Source organism: Camelina sativa, chromosome 13, assembly GCF_030686135.1.
Source record: "Camelina sativa cultivar CO46 ecotype springtype chromosome 13, ASM3068613v1".
NCBI classification, from domain to species: domain Eukaryota; kingdom Viridiplantae; phylum Streptophyta; class Magnoliopsida; order Brassicales; family Brassicaceae; genus Camelina; species Camelina sativa.
In genome coordinates, this window is record NC_141892.1 from 23638770 (window position 1) to 23658231 (window position 19462).

The 19462-nt window shown below is 43.3% G+C and overlaps 1 non-coding gene and 2 pseudogenes across 1 annotated transcript; 1 reads left to right on the forward strand and 2 right to left on the reverse strand.

Moving 5' to 3' along the window:
* Positions 1-144: 144 nt before the first annotated feature.
* On the reverse strand, positions 145-486 carry LOC147929899 (cysteine-rich receptor-like protein kinase 36 pseudogene; annotated as a pseudogene).
* A 4233-nt stretch (positions 487-4719) lies between these two features.
* Positions 4720-9864, reverse strand: LOC104774099 (uncharacterized; annotated as a pseudogene).
* A 9031-nt stretch (positions 9865-18895) lies between these two features.
* On the forward strand, positions 18896-19002 carry LOC147929900 (small nucleolar RNA R71). Its single transcript, XR_015579072.1, has one exon. It is a non-coding gene; the product is annotated as a small nucleolar RNA R71 (small nucleolar RNA).
* Positions 19003-19462: the final 460 nt, after the last annotated feature.

Sequence of the window (19462 nt, forward strand, 5' to 3'; positions counted from 1 at the left end):
AAAATTTCAGTACCGAAATAACCAAACTGAACCGAATTATCCGAGTAAACCACCCACAAACAAGTTCATAAGAACTATGTCTCTTGTATCTGTTGCAAAATGTATATGTATATGTATATGAGGTCAGAAGAAAAAATGGAAGATTCACCGAGGATACAACACTGTAATCGAGACATCGTCCACTGAAAACGGATCTTTGTCTTTAAGGTTATTCATGGATATATGTGCTGGTTTCACTGAGAGAGGGAGAGTGACGAAAGCAGCTTCTGTAGGTTTAGGTATTGTCAAAGTACCGTCTCTTGCAAGCCAAACTATTACAGAGTTCATGGTTGGTCTCTTTGCTGCATTCTCTTGTACACACAACAAACCAATCTGAATTAACTTTATGATTTCGTTTCTCGGGTTTTCATTTAAGTAAGGATCGATTATACTCTTAGGCTCTCCTTCGATCAATTTCTTCCATGCCTGAATAAAAAGAAGATGCATCTTCTGCAATCACACCATGGAAACTAGGGACCACTTGTTCTTTACCTGTCATTACTCGAGGGAGGTCTGGTCGGGTCTCAGCTCAAAGTTGCTTCTGACGCGCTACACAAACTCATGGACTCATCTCATACCGCTGCTCATGGATACATCACTGGGTCAGGACAAACTTTTTCTACTTCGATATAGCTTTCAGCTTACAGTCCACTCAGTGTGGATAGAACGCAACAATCGACGAAATGGGACACCCGCTATTCCTTCTGCTCAACTTGCCCGAAGACTTGACCTCCAAATCAGAAACCGGTTACTTTCTATCCAAGAACAAGGAGATGGGCGATTTCAGGACTGCCTGGTGACATGGCTTGCCTCAAGATACCCCTCTCCCTAAGCTAATATCTTTAGTATGTAATATGTAATTCATTTACTTCAACAAACGCTGCACTTGAAGTAACAAAGTTTTTTCGAATAAATTTTACATTTTATTCAAAAAAAAAAAAAAAAAAAAAAGAAGATGCTCTTTATGAGTTATCTTTTTAGAAATTGAGAAGATAAATAAAATGTTATCAAGAAAGAAGCTTACAAAAGCTGGAAGTCCCTCAGCTTCGAAATTCTTGTTTCTTTCACCGCTTTTCATCTCCAAAACCATAACACCAAAGCTGAAGGCTGTAGTCTAAAGATCATAAGGTTAATGTGGAATTAACCAAGTGTTGGAAACACTCTGGGTGTATCAGAAGGTTTCTAGAAGCTGGTTAAGCTGTGAACCGGTTGGTTCAATCGAGTCTGGTTTAGACTTGATCGTCCGCTATTGAGACGACATGCTCAGCTCTCTCATTGGTCACACGCTTGCACGTGTGAGGGTTTGTTAGACGACTCTTAAGTGTCTAAGCTCATCTTCTTCATCTTTATCGTTTTCATATTGTAGAGTGAGAGAGAGAAGTAAGAAAGAGACAGAGAGATCTGAGTGCTTGTAACTGTCGACGTTTAAGCTCGAGTTTGAGCTGAGTATAGTGGATTCCGGTGTACCGACGCCGGCGAGACATAGGGCTTCACATCGAAGCCTGAACTCGTTAAATCTCCTGTGTCGATTCGTTTCTTTCTTTGTTCTTTCTTTGTGTTCGATTCGATTCGTGTTTGTTCTAATCTCAAGTTCTTAGATTAGGTTTCACAAATTGGTATCAGAGCCACGTTACGGCTAAGGCGAATCAAGATCTAAGATGAGTGCGAAATTGGAAGTCGCGTTGTTCGATGGATCTGGAGATTTCTCACTTTGGAGAACGAGGATGTTTGCGCATCTAAGCGTCGTGGGATTGAAGGATGTTTTATCAGAGCATACACCTCCAGTGTTGTTAGAAGCGGAAGAGTCAGATCCAGGAAAGAAGAAGAAGCTGATTGAGGATGAGGCTACAAGACTCGATAGTTGTGACAAGGCGAAGCATGTGATTTTCTTGAATGTTGGAGACAAAGTGTTGAGGAAGATCGAAAAGTGTGCTACAGCCGCAGAGACCTGGTCTACATCAGAGCGTCTGTTTATGGTAAAGACTCTTCCAAATAGGGTTTATCTTCAGCTTAAGGTTTACAACTTTAAGATGCAAGAGTCTAAGACTTTAGACGAGAATATTGATGAGTTCTTGATGTTGATAACTGATCTCAGTCATCTAGATATAGAGGTTCCAGATGAGGTTCAGGCGGTTCTGTTACTTAGTTCTCTTGCAGCGAGATATGAGCTGCTCAAGGAGACATTGAGATATGGGAGAGAAGGAATCAAGTTTGAAGAGGTTGCGAGTGCTGCTAGATCAAAGGAGATGGAGCTTCGGGATAGCAGTGGTTTAAAGAATATCTCTGAAGCTCATTTCGTCAAAGGGAGATCAAAGAACAGGAACACTCAATAGAACAATAACAAGAATGGGCAAAGATCCAAATCCAGAGATGGTGGTAAGAAGATCTGTTGGGTGTGTGGAAAGGAGGGCCACTTCAAGAAGCAATGCTACAAGTGGTTAGAAAGAAACAAGGGAAAGAACACTCAGTCACAAAAACAAAGTGAGGCAGCAATGGTTAAGGATGATGCTCAGGATTTACTAGGTTTAGTAGCATCAGAGGTAACCTTGGCTACGAGAGAGATCAGTCAAGACGAGTGGATTTTGGATTCGGCGTGTTCTTTTCACATGACTTCAAAGAGGGACTTATTCATGGAGTTGAATGAGTTGTCAAATGGAAAGGTCCGAATGGTAAACAATACTTAGTGTGAGGTAAAAGGTATTGGGTCGATCAGGTTTTCAGAACTCGGATGGTACGACGTTTGTCTTGCATGATGTGAGGTTCATGCCTGACATTTCTCGGAATTTAATATCTCTTGGTACTTTGGAGTTGAAAGGATGTGAGTTCAAAGGAGGAAATGGTGTCCCCAAAGTAGTGAAAGGTTGTACGGTCTTCATGATGGGCACAAGGCGTCAGACGCTTTACATTCTAGATGGAGTTGCTAAACACGCAGAAGCTCATGTTGCAGAGTCATAAAAGCTTACTGACTCTGCTCATGCTGATGAACAGAGTCTGTTGTGGCACAGTCGACTAGGATACATCGGTCAGAAGGGACTTCAGGTTCTTGCCAAGAGAGGTTGTTTCAAGGACAGTAAGGTTTCGGGAGTTGACTTCTGTGAAGACTGTGTTTTCGGTAAGACTCACAAGGTGAGTTTTGGCTCAGCTCAACATGTCACTAAAGAAAAACTGGACTACGTGCATTCTGATCTATGGGGTTCTCCTATTGTACCGATGAGTTTAGGAAGATGTCAGTATTTCATCTCCTTTACGGATGACTACTCTAGGAAAGTTTGGATTTACTTCTTGAGATCCAAGGATGAGGCTTTCATGAGTTTTGTAGACTGGAAGAAAATGGTGGAGACTCAAACAGAAAAGGAAAGTAAAGAAGCTTCGTACAGAAAATGGTCTCGAATTCTGCAATCAACAGTTTGATCGCTTCTACAAGGATGAAGGTGTGGTCAGACACAGGACGTGCACCTATACTCTACAACAAAATGGAGTAGCAGAGAGACTTAACAGAACCATTATGAACAAGGTTCGAAGTATGTTAAGTGAGAGTGGTCTCGGTCAGAGATTCTGGGCAGAAGCTGCGTCTATTGCGGTTTACTTGATAAACCGATCACCCTCATCAGTAATTGACTTCAAGGTCCCTGAGGAGTTATGGACTTCCGTGATGCCTTCTTTGGATGGTTTAAGGAGGTTCGGTTGTTTGGCTTATGTTCATTCAAATGAGGGAAAGCTAGAAGCCAGGGCAAAGAAGGGAGTTTTTACAGGCTATCCAGATGGAGTTAAAGGGTTCAGAGTGTGGTTATTAGACGACAAGAAGTGCATTATTAGCAGAAATGTCGTTGATACACAGAGTTTTAAACCCTATTTTCCTACTGCAAGTGCACAGCAAAGAAGTAGTACTTAGGGGTCGAATCCCACGAAGACCAAGTTTTACTCTATGGTTCTATTGGTTCAATTTCAAGCTAAGACAATTCAAAGTTGGGTTTGTTTGGTAACAGTAACGCGATTAAAATGGTATAAAAAAGGCAATAAGCAAAACACTAGATCATGGGTAATTCTCGGGAATTTCAGAGATAGCAACTAAACAACTATTCAGGGCATAGATTAAGTACCGGTCTAGAACTCAAACATAAATATAAACTGATCCACTGTCGTGGTATCAATAACTCTATCTGATCGATTCTGTGCGGAAACGCGGAGCACGTGCTCAGACATCCGGAGCACATGCTCGGCGGTCCATAAACCCTAAACTGTCGTTTGAGCCCAGAATCGCAGACAAGCATTAAAGAACAGGAATGATAAGTTCACAAATCACCTACACATCAACTTTCGCAGGTCTAGGATAATTTGCCCACTAATGTCCTGCAAGTGCACAACAAAGAAGTAGTACTTAGGGGTCGAATCCAACGAAGACCAAGTTTTACTCTATGGTTCTATTGGTTCAATTTCAAGCTAAGACAATTCAAAGTTGGGTTTATTTGGTAACAGTAACGCGATTAAAACGGTATAAAAAAGGCAATAAGCAAAACACTAGATCAGGGGTAATTCTCGGGAATTTCAGAGATAGTGATAGACTCCTGGCAAGGAATCTGCTCCCAAGAACACACTTGCAAGGTCTTGAAGATAAACAGACGGATTGATGATGATCAATGGATTGAAAATGCAGCGGAATGGAGAGATGAATGACGATGAAGGTGAAATAGGTGGAATGCAGCGGATTTGAAGGGGAATTGAGATGTACTTCCAAGAGAGGTGAAAGTCTCTTAGACTACAGGCTTGGATATATCTTAGATATGACACACTAAGAAATAAACAAGTTGAGAAGATATTACACACTCCTCAGATCAAACAAGTAGAAAGAAGTTTTTGATTAAAATGTTTGATGGTTTACAAAGAAGAGATACATGGTCTTTAAATAGGAGAAGAGGGGGACGAAATAGAGAAGAGAAAACCCTAGACAACCTTGCAAGTTCAAGTTCAAGCTCATGCAATATGTCTAGGAAATGACAAAACATTAAATGCAAAGTTTGAATGAGAAAGAGATAGAAAATGGGCCAAAGCTTTGTAATGGGCTTTGGACCACGAATTGGGCTGGCAAAGAGGATCTAAAAATGTTACTTAGGCCTCATTAAAAACCTTGTCAAGAAAACCCAATGGGACAAAACTTGACTAAGGGAAAAAGAGCACCAAAGCAACACTTTACCCTTTACCGAGCACCTTGAGCTGTGAGCATGGTGAATGTGGTTTGAGTCACGTCTTCTAGCTTCTTGTCCAACTCCTTAAGTATTGCATTGATGGCTTGGTTGAACCTCTTGGACCGTGACCTTGTTATAGGACCCACCGGGACGATCAATGCTTCCTCCGCTTCTTCCGCTGGTACAAGCTGCTCCTCTGGTGCTTCCTCTGGTTCAAGCTGGTCCTCCGATGCTTCCTCAGGTTCAAGCTGCTCCTCAGGTCCGTGTGGTTCGGTTGAGCCGTCCATGGTTTCATCATCCTCTCCCACTTGAAAAGGATTTGACCTCAAATCCGAATTATATGCACAATAAGGAAGAAGATCAGAAACGTTGAAACTGCCACTAACTTTGTACTTACCTTGGAGGTCGAGTTGGTAGGCATTGTTGTTGATCCTTTTAAGCACTGTGAATGGTCCATCAATCCTCGGCATTAGTTTGGATGCTCGCTCCTCCGGGAAACGCTCCTTCCTAAGATGAACCCACACTTGATCACCCTCATTGAAGATGACCTCTTTACGCCCTTTGTTCGCATACTTCTCATACAGCTTTGTCCGGGCCTCCAGATTCTCCTTAGCCTTTTTATGAACCTGTTTGACTAATTCGGCCTTTTTCTTGCCATCAAGACTTGATCTCTCACTCAAAGTTAAAGGCATTAGATCCAAAGGAGAAGTGGGGTTGAACCCATAAACAATTTCAAAAGGAGAAAACTTAGTCGCAGAATGCATAGAATGATTATAAGCAAATTCAACATGCGGCAAACAATCCTCCCAAGTTTTTAGGTTCTTTTTAATGAGCACACGCAACAAAGTGGACAGAGTTCTATTGACAACTTCAGTTTGACCATCAGTTTGCGGATGACATGTAGTAGAGAAAAGCAATCTAGTTCCTAACTTAGACCACAAAGTTTTCCAAAAATAACTAAGTAACTTAGTATCACGGTCAGAAACTATGGTTTTAGGTATACCATGCAAACGAACAACTTCTCTAAAGAACAAGCTAGCAACATGAGATACATCATCAGTTTTATGACATGGAATAAAATGCGCCGTTTTAGAAAAGCGATCAACCACCACAAAAATAGAATCCTTACCTGCCCTAGTCCTAGGCAATCCAACCACAAAATCCATAGATATATCAGTCCAAGGATGCAAAGGAATAGGTAAAGGGGTATACAAACCGTGGGATTGAACCTTAGCCTTAGCTTGTTTACAAGTAGCACATCGCTCACATAGGCGTTCAACATCTATTTTCATGTGTGGCCAGTGAAAGTGTTCTTGCATCACCTTATAGGTCTTAGCAACTCCAAAGTGACCCATTAGACCTCCTCCATGTGCTTCCCTTAGAAACAATTCTCTCAAAGAAGAGTAAGGCACACAAAGTCTATTTTCAAAGAACAAGTAACCCTCATGGCGATAATACTTTCCAAAAGCGAACTTCTCACAAGATTGAAATATTTTGCTAAAATCAGAATCGTTAGCATACAATTCTTTTATTTGCTCAAAACCTAGCAACCTTGCATCCAAAGAAGTAAGCAAAACATACCTGCGGGATAATGCGTCAGCTACAACATTATCTTTACCTTTTTTGTACTTGATCACATATGGAAAAGTTTCTATGAATTCGACCCACCGCCCATGACGTTTGTTGAGCTTTTGTTGACCCTTTAGATGTTTGAGAGACTCGTGGTCAGTATGAATGACGAACTCCTTAGGCCATAGATAGTGCTGCCACGTTTGTAGTGCTCGGACCAAAGCGTAAAGCGTAAAGCTCTTTGTCGTAGGTCGGATAATTGAGTGTAGCTCCTCCCAGCTTCTCACTGAAGAATGCTATGGGCTTATGATCCTGCATCAAAACAGCTCCAATACCTATCCCTGAGGCATCACACTCAATCTCAAAAGTTTTCATAAAATTTGGAAGAATTAAAACAGGGGAATGCGTAAGCTTCTCTTTCAAGGCCTGGAAGGCGTTTTCCTGTGCAGCTTCCCATTTGAAACCAACGTCCTTCTTGATGACTTCCGTAAGCGGTGCGGCAATGGTGCTGAAATCCTTGACAAACCGTCTATAGAATCCTGCTAAGCCGTGAAAGCTCCTCACCTCGCTCACATTGGTAGGACTTGGCCAATATTTGATTGCCTTGACTTTCTCTTCATCAACCTTGATTCCATCTACACTCACAACAAAGCCTAGGAAAACAAGATTATCTGTGCAAAAGGTGCACTTCTTATAATTCGCATAAAGCTTTTCCTTGCGAAGCAACTCCAAAACAAGTTTAAGATGCATGACATGATCATCTAAATATTTGCTGTAAACCAAAATGTCATCAAAATATACCACAACAAAATCACCAATATGCTTCCTAAGGACATGATTCATTAACCTCATGAAAGTGCTAGGCGCATTAGTTAACCCAAACGGCATGACTAACCATTCATAAAGCCCTTGTTTGGTTTTAAAAGCCGTTTTCCACTCATCACCTTCTTTCATGCGAATTTGATGATATCCACTTTTAAGATCAATTTTAGAAAAGATGCTAGAACCATGCAATTCATCAAGCATATCATCTAATCTAGGGATAGGATGGCGATACTTAACCGTTATGTTGTTGATGTCTCGGCAGTCCACACACATTCGCCAACTCCCATCTTTCTTTGATACTAACAACACTGGAACGGCACATGGACTCATGCTTTCTCGAATATGTCCTTTGTCCATCAGCTCATTCACTTGTCTTTCAAGCTCTTTGGCTTCGGTTGGGTTGGTGCGATAAGCTGGTCAGTTTGGTAGAGCGGCTCCTGGAACAAAGTCGATTTGATGTTCGATCCCTCGGATTGATGGTAAACCAATGGGATTGTCTTCTGGAAACACATCCTTATAATCTTGCAAAACCAGCTCAATCTCACTCGGTAGCACCGGTTTAGGGTTAGTAGAACAAGCAAGAGTTTCTTTGTAAACAAATAGTAAACTATTGTGACTTACCTTGCTCTTACCCTTGTTATCGATTGGTTCAGTTTGTTTGGCGGTTCGCTGTTTCATGCTCAGCTGATCTAGATAAACCTTATGCGGCGTCATTGGAATGAGAGTCGTTTTGCGGCCATTGTGTTCAAAGGTGTGTCGGTTGGTGAAGCCATCGTGCACAACTTGTCGGTCTGATTGCCATGGACGTCCAAGAAGAATGTGGCTAGCGTCCATCAGAAGTATGTCACACATGATCTCGTCCTGATACTTACCAATTGAAAGCGGCACCTTGACTTGCTTCTTGACAGACATCTCTCCTTTCTCATTGACCCATTGAAGCGCATAGGGTTTTGGATGCTTGAGAACTTCTAAGCCAAGCTTCTCCACCATAGTCCTACTTGCAACGTTAGTACAACTACCACCATCAATAATCAAACTACATATCTTGTCTTTGACTAAACATCGCGTGTGGAACAAGTTTTCCCTTTGTGCTTGCTCCTCTGTTTTTGTTAGAACACTCAACGATCTCCTCGCAACAAGCAGCTCTCCTTTAGCTGGGGCTTCCAAACCCTCGTCCAATGAGTCGTTTTCCGAACGCTCATCTGCAGACTCAATCTCGCCGTTGTCTTTAAGAACCATGATCCTTTTGTTGACACATTCGCTTGCGTAATGCCCAAGTCCTTGACACTTAAAGCAACAAATATCCCTTGTCCTCGTAATCACCTCCTTACCCTTACCTTTCGGGTCTGAATCTATTGGTTTCGGCTTGACGAATGGCTTGTAGTCCTTCTGGTAGCCGGGCTTGTCCTCCTTGTGGTAACTTGACTTTCCTGAGTTGTAGCTGGTCTTAGCGATGTTGTAGCTGGATCGAGAGTTCTTCCTCTTGATTTGCTGTTCAAACAAGACTGCCTTGTGAAGCATCTCCTCGATTTCCACATAGTTCTGGGTCTCTAGACGATCTTGGATTTCGCGGTTAAGACCTCCCATGAATCGTGACATCATAGCTTCTCCATCCTCATAAATATCGGCTCTGAGCTTCAGGGTTTCCATTTCCTTGAAGTACTCTTCAACTGACCTGTTTCCTTGAACCAAATTCCTCAAACGCTGATGAAGATCACGATGATAGTAACTCGGCACAAACCTCCTACGCATGACGGTTTTCAGCTGGTTCCATGTCTCGATGATAGTATCCGGTACGTCTGCGGCTGGTAGCAAGCTGATCCCACCAACTTAGAGCATAGTCGTAGAACTCGGTAGCAGCAAGTTTAACCTTGTTAACCTTGGTGATTTCTTGACAAACAAAGACTAATTCGATTTTCTGTTCCCACTCCAAGTAGGTATCCGGGTTGCTGGTTCCGTGAAAGGCAGGGATCTTGCACTTGAGGCCTCCCAAAGGATCTCTTGGCACTGGACGTTCTCGTCGATGTCTCCGCTGACTGCTGTGTGAAGAACCGTGGCTCTAGTACTCCCTAGTCTCGTCGTTAGGTCTTGGTTCCTCCTGGTTCGGCCGTTGATGCTGATTAACTCCCCGGTTGGTTTGATTCAAGTTAAGAGCGCCAAATCTTGCATCAAGCATGGTCATGACATACTTAAGTATCTTCTTTTCCAAGCTAGAAGTTGATGACTCTTCCTCTTCTGATGTTACCATGGTTCCTGAAAAGAAAAAAACAAAGATCCACCAGTAAATAGTTCTAAAAACACGTAAACGAAAACAGATCTGGGAAAATTATGAAAACGAATCCAAAAATTCTCAAATCAATTTTCAAAAATACTAGACTCAAAGTCGATCCAAACTCAATTGATTTCGTAATTTTTGGACGAGTAAAACATTTTATAAAACTCTTGTAAGATGAAGCGACAGATCTGAAAATAAGAGAAAAGTGACGATTGGAATTCAAAACCTGATTGCAGAGCGGTTGCTCTGATACCACATGATAAACTCCTGGAAAGGAATCTGCTCCCAAGAACACACTTGCAAGGTCTTGAAGATAAACAAACGGATTGATGATGATCAATGGATTGAAGATGCAGCGGAATGGAGAGATGAATGGCGATGAAGGTGAAATAGGTGGAATGCAGCGGATTTGAAGGGGAATTGAGATGTACTTCCAAGAGAGGTGAAAGTCTCTTAGACTACAGGCTTGGATATATCTTAGATATGACACACTAAGAAATAAACAAGTTGAGAAGATATTACACACTCCTCAGATCAAACAAGTAGAAAGAAGTTTTTGATTAAAATGTTTGATGGTTTACAAAGAAGAGATACATGGTCTTTAAATAGGAGAAGAGGGGGACGAAATAGAGAAGAGAAAACCCTAGACAACCTTGCAAGTTCAAGTTCAAGCTCATGCAATATGTCTAGGAAATGACAAAACATTAAATGCAAAGTTTGAATGAGAAAGAGATAGAAAATGGGCCAAAGCTTTGTAATGGGCTTTGGACCACGAATTGGGCTGGCAAAGGGGATCTAAAAATGTTACTTAGGCCTCATTAAAAACCTTGTCAAGAAAACCCAATGGGACAAAACTTGACTAAGGGAAAAAGAGCACCAAAGCAACACTTTACCCTTTACCGAGCACCTTGAGCTGTGAGCATGGTGAATGTGGTTTGAGTCACGTCTTCTAGCTTCTTATCCAACTCCTTAAGTATTGCATTGATGGCTTGGTTGAACCTCTTGGACCGTGACCTTGTTATAGGACCCGCCGGGACGATCAATGCTTCCTCCGCTTCTTCCGCTGGTACAACCTGCTCCTCTGGTGCTTCCTCTGGTTCAAGCTGGTCCTCCGATGCTTCCTCAGGTTCAAGCTGCTCCTCAGGTCCGTGTGGTTCGGTTGAGCCGTCCATGGTTTCATCAGATAGCAACTAAACAACTGTTCAGGGCATAGATTAAGTACTAGTCTAGAACTCAAACATAAATATAAACTGATCCACTGTCGTGGTATCAATAACTCTATCTGATCGATTCTGTGCGGAAACACGGAGCAAGTGGTCAGACATCCGGAGCACATGCTCGGCGGTCCATAAACCCTAAACTGTCGTTTGAGCCCAGAATCACAGACAAGCATTAAAGAACAGGAATGATAAGTTCACAAATCACCTACACATCAACTTTCGCAGGTCTAGGATAATTTCCCCACTAATGTCCTGCAAGTGCACAGCAAAGAAGTAGTACTTAGGGGTCAAATCCCACGAAGACCAAGTTTTACTCTATGGTTCTATTGGTTCAATTTCAAGCTAAGACAATTCAAAGTTGGGTTTGTTTGGTAACAGTAACACGATTAAAACGGTATAAAAAAGGCAATAAGCAAAACACTAGATCAGGGGTAATTCTCGGGAATTTCAGAGATAGCAACTAGACAACTATTCAGGGCATAGATTAAGTACCAGTCTAGAACTCAAACATAAATATAAACTGATCCACTGTTGTGGTATCAATAACTCTATCTGATCGATTCTGTGCGGAAACGCGGAGCACGTGCTCAGACATCCGGAGCACATGCTCGGCGGTCCATAAACCCTAAACTGTCGTTTGAGCCCAGAATCGCAGACAAGCATTAAAGAACAGGAATGATAAGTTCACAAATCACCTACACATCAACTTTCGCAGGTCTAGGATAATTTGCCCACTAATGTCTTTTCTAGCAACCTATTACACTTTTGATGAATAGATAAACCTAGAATCATAGATTGGGTGATCAAATCAACCTAAGCATTAAGTCTAACAATAGTGAAGACAATCGATTATATAAAACCTTATTTGTGTTCTGTTGCTAACCCATGAAACCCCTTTTGAAACCCCTAATCTAGCAAAGAAAATTACTCAGACATAGAGAAATGAATAGCCAACATAGATGAGAAATTCAATAGCATAAAAATATAAAAATCACAAGGGTTCAGAATCGCTTCTCTAACGTAGCCGCTCTTCCTCTCCCTCACAAAATGTCGCTCCCCCAAAAACCAAAAGAAAAAGGTAAGTATCTCCCCCCTAAAACCCTAGGTTAAATAGCATACAAGTAGAAAAAAATAAGGAAAGATTCCAAATTCAAATCTCCCTATTAAAAAGCGATCTCAGCCTTCTTTCTCTCACAAAGGATCGCCTAAAATAAGGGGAATTAGGCAGGGAATCGGCGCCTAGATGCTTGCCACGTGTCGTCATGAAACCGTAGAGTTGGGAGCATGTGCTCGGAAATCGGGAGCATGTGCTCCTGGGTCTAAAATCAGCTTTTCTGCTCCAATTCAACTCCTTTCTGCTCCGATTTCTCCTGCTGTTCCAATCCTTGCTTTTAGCTTCCTAGCCTCTTATTATAACCTGAAAAGGACTCAAACAACTACAAAACTATCAAATAAACGGGGTCAAAGTGAGTCAAAACCGTAACATATCAACTCCCCCGGACTTAGATCTTTGTTTGTCCTCAAACAAACTCAAACCAAGCGCCAAGAGAGTCAAGGTGGGAACTCGCAAAAATCTCAGAAACCGTGAGTAGACCATGACCTGCAGACCACATGTGTTAGAACAAGCTATACCGATTCTCACCAAAAACTTCTCCAGCAAACATCTCCAAAACTAGAACCATAATTGGCAATCAAATCCAGAAAAAGATCACTTTCCAGACAAAGACTCTTTACATTCAATTAAAATTGGCGTGAGCTTCTCATTAAGGGCATTAAGCTAGTGAAATCGAGGCTTGGTAGATAGAAGGCTGTTTTAATGGTGGAGCTATAGAGTGTTTAGGGGTTACCATTACTTCGAAAGAGATGCAGGATATCGCACAAAATGGTAAGGGAGAGTGGACTCATTGATGTCCACAACCTCTAATCACTCTCCTCTTCTTATCTTCTCAAACTCAGCCTCTCTTTTCTCCTCAGGGTACAACGCATGCTCGGGGGTGTGTAACACTAGCTCTGGTCCCTTTCCATCATCCTTAAACGTTTTTTTTTTTTTTTTTTTTTTTTTTTTTTTTTTTGATGTATGAAGGATGATGGGGGATCTTCTTCTGATATTGCCCCTGGAGCATGCGGACCGTATCCTAGGCTCTCTCTCTGCTCAAAACAACTCGCGGACTCGGATGTATATAATTTCGGAGCAGGTGCTCGCTGGGTTGGAGCACGTGCTCTGTCCGTCCGGCTCTTTCCTCTTTGGTTCTCCAGCAAGAGTGAGTTAGAGATTGTGTCAGTCCTGCTCTCCCCGACCGTTTTGCACATAGCTGCACAGAATGAGAAAACAAAAATACAAGTGCAAGTGGTTTGAAAGGAGGTTAGGCTCGGGGTGGGTACTAACTTAAAATGAGCTAGCTATTCAGGATCAGCAAGATTGGCAAAATGAATAAGAAGTCCTGAATATGTGACACGTTCCCTATCCTAATGCCCAAAATGAGAAGAATTTAAATCCGGTTAGGTTCCAATAAAGTAGAGTCTAAGTCTTTCCGGTGAAACCTTAATGGGATGAAGCTTTTCTGGCCAGGAGAAGGGTCCGAATGTGAAGAGGTATTAGCTCGTCTCTGTACTCTTAGTTCTGCAACAATGGTCACTAGGAAAAACGGTCAAACTCACAAATTGTTTAAAACATCACAGATTTCGGTCCTAATTCCCACAAGTTTTGGTTTGACTCACATGACAAACTGACTCAATAAAAAGAAAAATAAAGAAAACAAATGTCATAGGTGACCCTCCCCCGGACTTACTTCACACCGTCTCCGGTGTGAAAATAAGCCAAAAAGAGACCGAGACAAGAAGAAACAAATCCTAAAAAGAAAAAGAAAAACTCAGCAATATATACTTGGTGGGTTGCCTCCCACCCAGTGCTTGTTTTAAGTCATTAGCCTGACTCGAAAGCTCCTTAGGCAGTAGGAGGATCGCCTAGGGCGACGGTCTCACCCCTTGCATGCTCAGAGACAGCAAGATACGACTTCAGCCTCTGTCCATTCACCACAAATTCTCCTCCTTTTGTGTCCAGCAACACAACAGCCCCATATGGTCTAATCTCCTTGATGGTGAAGGGTCCGGACCATCGTGATCTTAGCTTTCCGGGAAACAGTTTCAGCCTAGAGTTGAACAACAAGACTTGATCATTAGGAGCAAAGGTCCTAGTGAGGATCCGCTTGTCATGGTAGGCTTTGGTACGCTCCTTGTAGAGTTTTGAGTTTTCATAGGCGAGGTGCCTAATCTCCTCTAGCTCATGCAGTTGCATCTTCCTCCTTTCATGGGCGCTCTTAGTGTCAAATTTCAGCATTTTCACTGCCCAAGCAGCCTTGTACTCTAGCTCAACAGGAAGGTGACACGCCTTACCATACACCAAGTGAAATGGTGTAGTCCCCAGGGGTGTTTTGTAGGCGGTTCTATAAGCCCATAGAGCCTCATCTAGCTTCTGAGACCAATCCTTCCTTGTTGTGTTCACTGTTTTTTGCAAAATGCTCTTAATCTCCCGGTTAGAGATCTCAACTTGGCCGCTTGTTTGAGGGTGGTAGGGGGTGGCGACCTTGTGCCTCACTCCATTCTTCTTGAGAAGACTCTCAAAGACCTTGTTAATGAAATGTGATCCACCATCGCTAATGACTACCCGTGGGACACCAAACCGTGGGAAAATAACCGACTTGAACACCTTGTCTCTGACATGTGTCGCAAGTAGACACGAACCACTGCGCATCTCTGAACATGGTAGGCCACCAATAACCCGCTTGAAGAGCTTTGGACACGGTTTTGAAAGTAGCAAAGTGTCCAGCATAGGGTGAGCTATGGCAATGAAACAAGACTCCAGGAACCTCCTCCTCAGTCACACATCTCCTGAAAACACCATCCGAGCAATGCCTATAGAGGTAAGGCTCATCCCAAAAATACCGCCTTATGTCTTTTAGGAACTTCTTCTTCTTCTTCCCCACAAACTCAGTAGGTTCTTTCTCTGCTGCTAGGTAGTTTGCATACTCTCCAAACCAAGGAAAACTCGGCTGTTTGTTGGTATCGATTGCCTTGCACGGGGTTTTCGGAGCAGGTGCTCCAGGCGGAGCATGTGCTCGGCGGGATCAAAGATGCCGATCGAGTAAACATGTTCTTCAGGAAGGCTATCATTCAAGGGTAGCTCTTCTTCTATCCTCATTCTTGTTAAGTGATCTGCAACTCCGTTCTCAATACCCTTCTTGTCTTTAATCTCCAAGTCAAACTCTTGAAGCAACAAAATCCAACGGAGTAGCCTTGGTTTTGCATCCTTCTTGGTCAGTAGATACCTCAATGCTGCATGATCAGTGTGAACAACCACTTTGGAACCAACAAGGTATGATCGGAACTTCTCAAAAGCAAACACAACCGCTAAAAGTTCTTTCTCGGTTGTAGCGTACTTGCACTGAGCCTCATCCAAGGTGCGGCTGGCATAGTATATCACGTGCAGCTTCTTGTCTTTTCTCTGTCCTAGAACCGCTTCCACGGTATAATCACTCGCATCAGTCATGACCTCAAAGGGAAGGTCCTAATCAGGCGGTTGCACAATCGGAGCGCTAACCAAAGCTCCTTTGATCGTGTGAAAGGCTTCCAAGCAAGAAGAATCGAAATCAAACTTCACTTCCTTACACAACAGCTGGGTAAGTGGTCTTGCTATCTTGGAGAAATCCTTAATGAACCGTCTATAGAAACCGGCGTGGCCAAGGAAACTGCGGATCCCTTTTACCGAATTAGGCGGTTGTAAACTCATCATCACCTCAACCTTGGCTTTGTCAACCTCAATCCCCTTTTCAGAAATCTTGTGTCCCAGCACTATCCCATCTCTGACCATGAAGTGGCATTTCTCCCAATTCAGCACCAGATGTTTGTCTTCACACCGCTGCAACACCCTGCACAAATTAGACAAACAAACGGAAAAGGAGCTCCCATAGACGGAGAAATCGTCCATGAAAACTTCCATTATATCCTCAATCAGGTCAGTGAAAATGGACATCATGCATCGTTGGAAGGTCGCTGGTGCATTGCACAAGCCAAACGGCATTCTTTGGTAAGCAAAGGTGCCGTAAGGACACGTGAATGTGGTCTTCTCTTGATCGTCGGGATGGATTGGGATCTGAAAGAAACCTGAATAGCCATCTAAGAAACAGTAGTAAGGATGGTTAGCCAATCTCTCAAGCATTTGATCAATAAACGGCAAAGAAAAATGATCCTTATGGGTCGCAGCATTAAGTTTTCTATAGTCTATGCACATGCGATGTCCCGTAACTGTCCTAGTTGGAATCAACTCATCCTTATCATTCTTAACCACTGTAATTCCACCTTTCTTAGGGACTACATGAACTGGACTAATCCAGGAACTATCAGAAATAGCATAAATTACACCTGCATCTAGAAGTTTCATTATCTCTTTCTTAACAACATCCTTTAGATTCGGGTTCAACCTCCTCTGATGTTCTACCGAAGTCATTGATTCATCTTCTAGATGTATCCTATGCATGCAAAGATCTGGTGAGATTCCTAGAATGTCATCTAGTGAATACCCTAGAGCCTTTCTATACTTCCTAAGTTCACAAAGGAGCAAAGCGGTCTCTACATTGTTTAGTTCAGAGTTCACTATCACGGGGTATGTAGAGTTAGGACCTAGGAACGCGTACCTTAGCCCTGCTGGAAGTGGTTTTAGCCCTACCTTTGGAGCTCTTAACTCGCTCCAAGGACCGTCCGCTGACTTTACCGGAGCATGTGCTCCAGAATCCGGAGCAGGTGCTCCCTCGGCGGATTCCTCCCCTGATTGGTTCTCATCGTCTAGGCTGGCGTAAGCTACCAGTTGCTGGAACCGTGTACCTGCATCCAAAATGCGTGTAAAACCATCAGCTTCCTCATTCAAGAATCCATACTTACCCTCTGCCTTTTTCAAGGCAACCTCCAACGGGTCGAGAGTGAGAACTTCATCGGTAACCTCATGTGCAACCTCTGAACCATCATCAACCACAAAAGTTTGACCATCTATCATAGGTTTCTTGAGCAGCTTATTCATCTCAAAACTTGCGATCATATCCCCCAGCTGGAGATCAATCGCTCCCCCTTGCACATCTATAATCGCACCAGCTGTGCATAAGAATGATCTACCTAAGATCAGGGGATCACGTGGTTCTTCTTCAAGTTCCAGAACCACAAAGTCTGTTGGTATAAGCGTGTCCCCTATCTGGACATGTAAATCCTCCAACACTCCTATGGGGCGCTTGGTGGATTTATCCGCGAAAACTAACGAAATCCGTGTAGACTTGAACTTCGTGTATCCCAGCCTTTTAGCCACTGAATATGGCATAAGGTTCACACTGGAACCTAGATCACAGAGGGAGTTTGCAAAAATCGTTTTACCGATTATCACGAAAAAGACAAATCGCCCTGGATCATCTCTCTTCTTTAGCACTTTGTTTTGCAGCACAGCACTGCACTCTCTTGAAACCATCATCACGTTCTCTTCCTCTGACACTCTCCCAGAAACTAGCCCTTTCACATATCTCTTCAAAGCAGGTATCATCTGAACAGCATCAGCTAGGGGTAGTTTTACCGTCAATTCTCTCAACATCTCCTTGCACTTTGCATCCTCCAAATCCTTGCGAGATTTCTTAGGAGGAACATGGTAAGGAACCCTAGGGGTGTACACGCGTGCAGGAGGTACCTCAGTAGGAACGGTCTGATCGGGAGTCGGGAGCACGTGCTCGCTGGATGCTTCGGCTTCTTTTTGACTCAACGGTGGAGTCTCAGCAGCATGTTGAGGAAGGTATTCTTCAGCAGTACCCTTGCCCTTGTCAAGCCTAGCGGATGGTGCTTCTCTAGGGGGTAACTTCTTTCCTCCCCTTAGCTCAATCGCATTGACATACTCGTTCCGCGGGTTTGCTTCCCCTTTTCCGGGCAGAGTCCCATGAGTTCTTTTCACGGCTTTAGCAGTCTGTGCAACCTGAACATCAAGCTTCTTCACATATGACATTACTGCCTCATACTTCCCATTAAGGTCACTGTACATGGTATCGACCTTAGCGTTGATTTCCACTGAAGCTTTTTGTTGATTCACCAATAGTTGTTGCATCATGTTTTTCAGCTCATCCTGAGAGCTGCTAGTAGAAGAAGATCCCAACTGCTGGTCGGTGAAAGGCAGTGCTTGCTGAGCGCTTGTATATGCCTGCTGGTTCCCCCCTTGGAAACTGTTTTGAGTGGGCACAAACTGTTTGCCTTGGAAGTTGTTTGAGAAGGTTTTCTGATAACCCATCTGATTATGAGCTCCTTGCTGCGGATACACCTGATCATGAGGATTCTCCACGTTGGTGCTTCTATAGGAAAAATCCGGATGGCTTCTGTAGTTCGGGTTGAAACCCCTGTTCTGCACAAAACCTTGCCCACTCACATAATTAACCTCCATCGTTTCATCCTCTTCATCACAAATCTCCTGAGCTAGCGGCATGTCTCCGGTCTCATCGACAAAATGGACAGTTTTCTGGCTCCCCTTCAGAAGAAGGTTCACCTTGGCTGTCAACTCGTCAATCTTTTGCGTATCGACACTGTTGACCTTCACGGACCTGTCATACTCAGGAGCCTTGTTGCTGGAGCTTGCAGCTAGGTTCTCAATCAACTGATATGCTCCTTCCTTAGACTTTGTCATAAAATCCCCATTGCTGGCCGAGTTGAGAGCGTTTCTGTAGTCCTAGTTAACTCCATCATAGAAAATGCCCAGAATCTGTTCATCACTGAATCCATGGTGCGGACACTCTCTACGGTACTCCTTGTACCTCTCCCAAGCCTCGCAGAAGGCTTCTCCAGTGTGCTGTTGGAACGATGAAATCTTGTTCCTCAGGGCAGGGGTCTTAGCCTTGGTGTAGAAATGGTCCAGAAACGCCGATCTACACTGTTCCCATGATTTCAGAGACCAGGTGGCAATGACTTCAGCCAACGTGAAGCTCTATCCGCAAGAGAGAAGGGAAAGAGCTTGCACTTCAGAAAGTCTGGCGGTATCCCATTTGAACCAGTGGTGCTACATATCTCCTCAAAATTCTCGATGTGGTCCATCGGAATCTCAGCTGGGAGACCGTGAAATAGGTGCTGCTTCACTAGAGAGATCATCTGTGGCTTGATCTCAAAATCTTGTCTCTGGATGGTGAGAGGAACAATCGCCGCTCGGTTGGTGTAGAACACATGCGGGTTGTCCTTGTCCCCAATGGACGGTTGTGGCGGCGCGGCTCTTTTGTGTTGAGCACGGAGCAACTGCCCCAACTGTTGTCGAAGTTGCTACAACTCGGCAGCCATATCCTCATTGTTTC